The 6,157-nt window shown below is 40.5% G+C and overlaps 1 long non-coding RNA gene across 1 annotated transcript; it reads right to left on the reverse strand.

Moving 5' to 3' along the window:
* Window positions 1–1,237: 1,237 nt before the first annotated feature.
* LOC308081584 lies at window positions 1,238–3,211 on the reverse strand. The gene is made up of 3 exons (XR_013932872.1): window positions 3,141–3,211; window positions 1,814–1,867; window positions 1,238–1,308 (listed from the first exon to the last, which is right to left on the reverse strand). It is a non-coding gene; the product is annotated as an uncharacterized lncRNA (long non-coding RNA).
* Window positions 3,212–6,157: the final 2,946 nt, after the last annotated feature.

The following is a 6,157-nucleotide window of genomic DNA, read 5'->3' on the forward strand; positions in this document are numbered from 1 at the left end:
CTGTCTCGTTAAACCCAGCTGGGTGAATATTATATTATATATTATATATATTATATTATTATTATATTCCCCACGTAAACGTTCATGTTTAGTGCATTAAAGCAGGGGTTCTCCATCTTTACAGGCCATCGACCCCCCAAAATAACAATATTTGAACTGGGGACCCCCATTTTGTTTGAGTCGGTTCCACAGATAAATATTGTGAAAATAGCAGATCTACAAGCTCACAATGCCTGGCGTTGTGAGCTCTGTTGTGGTGGTCCCGACCCACAGGTTGAGAACCACTGCATTAAAAGCTACAAGCAAGTTACATGTCTAGTCTATGTTGTTGCCCACGTAATGTAATGTTAGAGCTTATTTGGTTTAGTGTTGTATACTCCGTGGCGCGGCGCACGCCTCATGCGCTGGACAAATACGTGACCAATTGGACCGGGCAGGAAAACAAGCCCAATGTGGCTTATAATAATCAGACCAGGCAACAGTGCAGACAGGGAGATAGGAGAGCGTATATTGGATTGGGGATCACGGCTAGCACAGTCTTCTCTTAAAGGCAATGGCTTCTGGCACGGTGATTGGTTTTATCATTGTAACGCCCAAACCACACCTATGCATAATGTAACCGGTAGCGCAGGTGTTTAGCGCGTAAGGTAGGTGTCCCAGAATAGCAATTTTTGCGGGGGAACTTTGTCCTAAATCTGCTATTAGTGGCTTTAGCAACTTCGACCGTGAATAGGGCAGTTAGTGAGGCCAAATATAATGGAGATAAGGTACCACAGAATAGCTCACTCTTCCCTATTGGGTTGTTTTATTTCATCTCCCTGTGATCTTACCTGATGTCTGCCCCTGTACAGCTGCTTGGGCCTTCAAAATCTGATAGGATGACCCATACTCGAATCCTTTCTCAATGTGTCATAGAGAGAGGATATTTATTACATTACACTGCATTGGAAGAAAACAAAGTGTGTGTGTGTGTGTGTGTGTGTGTGTGTGTGTGTGTGTGTGTGTGTGTGTATGTGTGTGTATGTGTGTGCGTGCGTGTGCGTGTGTGCGCGTGTGCGCGTGTGCGCGTGTGCGTGTGTCCGTGTGTGTGCGTGTGCGTGTGCGTGTGTGTGTGTGTGTGTGTGTGTGTGTGTGTGTGTGTGTGTGTGTTAACTGTGCAGAGAGAAATCCTGGAAAAAACAAACAAACGCTACCCAGGGTCCTTTTTTACAGTATGTAAGTTGGTCTCACCCCCTGGGTTTCCTTTTCATCACCTACTGGTCTCCCAAACCCCTCATCATTTCCAGGTAGATTCATGTTGAAAGGTATCTGAAAGAAAAATATTACTTTGGAATGGAAGGAATGGTGCTCCTTAAGTTCATTCTCTATCTACAGAAAAAAACTCCTTCATAACAGTCAAAGGGACACAAGTTTATGAAAATCCCTCCCATAAAGTGCAGAGCGCTTGGCAATCTTGGCCCATAGGTATATGTATAGTGCAGATATGGAGATAAAACAGGAATCTCCCTTCATGTGACGTTAATAAGATCATTGGTGTCACCAAACTGCAAAATCCTCAGTGTCAATTTAAGTCAGAAGAGAGTAAAATGCCATTGACACTCTTGACTTTGCAGTGCAATATTCCATCAGATCTTGAAATTATTGACTGGAACACAACTTTATGTTTTAAAGTTTAAATGTGCTCGCTATTACACACTTTTTGTGACACCTCTGCATTCAGACTGAAACAAACAAGTTGTAAGTTGTAGGTCTGTGTTAATTATTATCATTAGATCATAGTTTTGTGTAATATAAGTGTAGAAAAGCATCTTACCATGACTAGTGCCCGAAAGCCGTTACCATTTTCTAAGGACCTTCCTTTTGGCAACTGAAAATGAATAGCATATTGTTTTTGTATGTCAATATATTATATAAATTACTAAAACCAAACAATATGTGGGGGCAATGGACAGAAGAAAGTATCTCTGGCCTGTTCCCCTTTGGAACCTCTAATGTAAATATTTACCCTGTCCTGACAGGACTTTGATTCTGGTTAAAACAAACAAAGCAGTAACATGATGAACAAATCTATCTATCTCACAGAAATCATATCACTATAAAAAAACATTACATACTGTAGACCTGTCTAACCTGACAGTCTATTCTTAATGTCTGTATGTTTTCCAATATTAGTTTGAACCAGATGATGGTATAATCTAGCCTGGTTCCAGACGAATCTGCCTTTGCAAAATTGCATCGCACTTTAGCCCTCGGCAGATTAGGTCTGGTCCCCCTCCATAGAGATTTCATTTCTCTCCCTCCGAAGTCGTGAGGGACCAATCAGGGCCCAGTATCCAAATGTGGGCGGGCTTATCACCTTATTTGGAGCAGAGTATAGAAAAGAGAGTAACGACACGCTTTGATCTCGCCGCAAAGCGGGCTCCTATGGGCTATAGTTCCAAACATTGGAACTATGTCATTGAGATAGACAGAGCACTTCCGCATTCCATTCTTACAATGGGAGTCGACGCTAGTGTCAGAAATGTCTTTATGGCTCTGATTTGGAGCAATGACGTACAAGGAAGCACTGCTCTGATTGGTTCGTACAAGGAAGCACTGCTCTGATTGGTTTAGGTCTAACCAATAGAGTCCGTTTGGATCTTTTTGTAACCGCCCCTTGGAAAAGAATCTATCGTTGATATGGACCAGACTAATATCCACGCAGTGTGTCGTGTGATATTGTCTGGCCACGCGAGGCTAGGTATAATCCGTTTTATGTCAAACCCTGTACATAATCTTAACAGGAGATACAGTTAACCATGATAAAATGAAATGCATCATAGTGAATGAATAGCTTTTCCTTTCCGATTTTTAGGCTACTACCCAGACAGACTAGATTTACTTACACAGGCTAGTGTAGTTTACATGTACATGCATGCCTACACATCTTAAAAAATATATACTGTAGTGTAGCAATAAGCTAAATATTGTAAAATATATATATATATATATAATGTACCACATTTTTGACCAAATAATCTGAGATAGACTTCAATGTAAAGATTAAGGCATCGCAAAAATGCAGTAACACTTGTTCCTCAATAAATCATCTTGGGTTGATCACTGGCTATTTAAATTAGAATGAAATATTTCCACCTTACCAAGGTTTTTGATGGTGCAGCCAGTATAAGCCCCAACAAGCAAAGTAGTATTATCGCTCTCATCTTCAAAAGAAATCTCCTGCCTCTGCTGACCAACATTCTTGTATCGCATTATGAACTCAGTAGGCGGAGTCTGATAGAGTTGGTGATCTGAAATGTTTTTCACATTCATGAGCAGCTGAAGGTTAAGTAAATTGTGAAAAAGGGTCTATTTGGCACATTAGCTCTTAACACATCCATTGCCATTTATTAATTACGTAAAAAACACATAATATGTATAATATATTGCTACGTTCTGCGTTTTTTTTTTTTTTTTTTTTTTTTTACTTCGCTGTGAGGAAAAGACGAACGAAGCGAATCAGTTTGGATTCCAGGCTACTGACTGTCTGGGAGTTCTGACTGGTTTAGTATGTAGTGAGCAGGCCAGATATGTACAGATATTTAGGACTAGACCACGTAAAGTCTTGCTAATAGTAACTCCATTTCCTTATTATGCATACAGTATCTACAGACCTGTCTGTCTGCATGATTCAGTCAGGCAACATGTTTGTGGTTTAGCATTGCAATATTGATGAATATAATTATAACAAATGGATAATCACTTAAAACTGACTAGATTTGTACAAGTTTGCACATGCTGCAGCCTGCTTGGGTGCCAATGGTAACTAAGGTTTACTTGGTGGAGCCTGGGGATTTTGCATGACAGTTGTGGGGGTGTTTCAGGCCACGGTACAACTCTTTATTGATCTTGATGGTGTGGTTCTCTGATTGGTTAAGTATATTGTTGCTGTCAGGCAGAAACCTCTTATCTCCATATTTTAACTTGTGTTTTTTTTGTAAATTAATGCCCTACTTGATCATACTACAGCATCACACGAAAGTGTCAAAAGTAGAAGATCTGCAAGCTTGAAATGTGTCTCGAAAATAAAGCATGTAGATCTGCTACTTTTGCTATTTCTGAATTTGAATCGTGAAAAGAAGGATATGTCCAAAATACAGTTTTGGAAATATGAGGTGTCCACCTGACAGAGAAAACATTTTAATAGACATGCTAGGGATGCAATACAATAGTCATATACTTCATCTAGTCAAATATGTAACGCCTGGGATCGACCCTGGGTGGCATGCCAACATCTTAGCCACCAGCCTACAGTGGAATTCTCCATTGTCCAGGGGAGATATTAGGATTTTGGTCATCAGGCAGAGTCTCTGAGCCACTACTGCTACATGTACACATTTGAGAGAAGTAGCACTAATGGCTAAGTAATACTTAATCAACAAAGTATCAATTAGACTTAAGGTAACTGCAAAGGAATCCCACCAGGAAATGTTTTAACATCAAAGACTGTGATTTGTGTCTTTTGCATTCCCCAGATCATTCTCCCACACAACGAAGGAGCTGGAGGCAGAGATGGTATCGAGAGACAAGCATAATGTTGTTACCTGGGAGATAAGCCTCCGCCTCTGCAACTGTCTGAGTTGACCATGGATGAGCTGCGAGTGCGTGACACAAACTAAGACCAACCAAGACAGAGAGGAAGTGAAGCCCAGAGAGCACTTCCTCCTCTACACAGTCCCACTCCCCACACACGTTGATGTACAAGCAATAAAGTGATAAAGCCCCATAAAGCATGCAGCCAAATACCCAGTTCCCACTCAGGGTTCTGTAAAATTTGAGTGTGCTTCTTCATTACTGATATTTACCGACATTGTGGATTGTTGATACGTGTTTTGATAAGGGCTACTGTTGTTGTGATTTGTCTCCCTTAGAAACCGTGTAGGCAGCTCCATGCCAAGCTTGACGTGGTGGACGAGTAGTGCTTCAATTCTGAGCCATGAGGGCAAAGTGGTGAAGAACTAGATGTTAATGAGAGCGCGCCTTTACACTTTCCCATATTTCTTTATTTGCACATTCTGAACAATATTGTACAATCTATGCACATTTGGTTTATATTTAGATCTTATTTATTTAAGTAAATGGAGAGGTTGCTGAACATGGTGGGATGTGTCAAGGTGGAGGATGTGCGCTGCCCAGTCCTGTCAATAGAAGTGATGAAAGCTCTGAAAGACATGAAAAAGGGAAAGGCAGCTGGCCCATCTGGGGTAGTATCGGAGATGCTGAAGGGGGCAGGGGAAGTGGATGTACAGTGGATGATGGCAAAGGAGGGGGTGGGTTCCTTGCAAATATGGTTTTGTAAAATAATCTGCATAAAGTAGGCAAATGGAGCCATAGACTACACATCTCTAGGCGTAGTTGTAGTCGGCTACTTTTATGGTTTTATCTTTAGGTAATTTAATGTACTACAGGAGGTTTTTAAATGAGTCAGTGCACTACATTAACTTCAGCCTTTTAGCCCATGTGTTTCTCTTGTATCTACAACAACTGCAAACGTGTCAATAATAGTCACCCTTACAAATCCTTAACAAACATCAGAAACATATCAAAGGAAAAAATTGGCTGTGCCAATCTAAAATAACATGCAATACTGTAGATTTAAATGTAAAAGATGCACCAGCAGAATGTTAGGCTCCATTATGTTTTAAATTCAGATGAAGTGCACCAGTAGAATGTTAGGCTCCATTATAGTTTTACATTCAGATGAAGTGCACAAGCAGAATGTTAGGCTCCATTAGGCAGCAGTGAAGCTGCTTGTCAACCGCTGTTACTCTGGGATACAATACTTCACACTGACCATGAACTAGGGCTGCACGGTATATCGAAAATGTATCATCGTCGTAATATCAACATAAACAATATACATATCGCAAAAGCAACATACATAATCCCATTTCTACAATCAAGGTTTTTGTGTGGATTAGAAGAACATGTTTCAAGTGGAGCAGTGACAAACTGTATTGCTAAATTGGTGACAACAACAGCATCTGTAGCCATGGTTCAATGTTTTCATGAAACCATGTTGTTGGAATGGAAATATGATCAATTTCTTTCTTTCTTCTTCTTTCCAGTTGTGTGCATACAGTAGGCTTTTCATTTTCTGGGTTCTATGTCAGCAGCA

Source organism: Gymnoscopelus braueri, assembly GCF_963280865.1.
Source record: "Gymnoscopelus braueri genome assembly, chromosome: 3".
NCBI lineage: Eukaryota > Metazoa > Chordata > Actinopteri > Myctophiformes > Myctophidae > Gymnoscopelus > Gymnoscopelus braueri.